The following is an 814-nucleotide window of genomic DNA, read 5'->3' as shown; positions in this document are numbered from 1 at the left end:
GAAAATGTTGCAGTCAAGGACAAAAATAAGGAAGGAATAATAAGAATCACAGTTGTCCCCATGTGATAATTACTGGTCTGTTGCCAGAACCTGAGTGTGTCACTCGACATGTGAACAAATATCCTCCAACAGCCTCATTTATTATTCGATTGATGAGCAGCTTAATGGTCAGTGAACTACAAACCAAGGACCCACTTTAACCAAAGCCTAATTAATGAAGGGCAAAGATTGTAGTGCACTAAATACATGCTGCCTTTGTTGTAACACGATATATATATAATATATAATTACATCTTATGCTTAGGGTTGACTTTAAATTGTCATGTGAAGAAATAAGAGGCACTTCTGTCCTATACTCAAAGCTCATCCTTGCAGTATTATGTGATTTGTTGTTATTGTCAAACGGTTGTCACAGAGTTTGCTTTTATTTTGAAATGCAAGACTGTGGACAAGATTCCCTATAGGTTTGAATACAGCCATCTACCCACATCCATCCTGATACATTTACATGTACTTACATACTGACATATTGCATAGGTTTTGTGACAGTCCCTCTCTCTGTCTTTCTCTCTGCCTGCATGTGCAGTAGTCACATACCATACATGCTTTACACCAACACACACATGTTAAGATGCCCTTTAGTCAGCACACACACATATTCAAACACATGTGCACACATGCCCCTCACATTGATCTGAAGTGACCAGACTGAGCTGCCTGCAAACAGGCCATCAGACTGGACATTGAACGTTGGGCCACACTATCAGACATGACAGCAATGCTTTTCCCCTCTCTCACACACACACACACACAC

The 814-nt window shown here is 40.3% G+C and overlaps 1 protein-coding gene across 1 annotated transcript in view; it reads left to right on the top strand.

Moving 5' to 3' along the window:
• The window catches only part of antxr1d (ANTXR cell adhesion molecule 1d), a 23,245-nt gene that overhangs the window by 8,830 nt on the left and 13,601 nt on the right, over window positions 1-814 (top strand). The window lies entirely within an intron of this gene.

This window comes from Etheostoma spectabile, chromosome 17, assembly GCF_008692095.1.
Source record: "Etheostoma spectabile isolate EspeVRDwgs_2016 chromosome 17, UIUC_Espe_1.0, whole genome shotgun sequence".
Taxonomy (NCBI): domain Eukaryota; kingdom Metazoa; phylum Chordata; class Actinopteri; order Perciformes; family Percidae; genus Etheostoma; species Etheostoma spectabile.
This window is presented reverse-complemented; position numbering and strand designations above follow the sequence as displayed.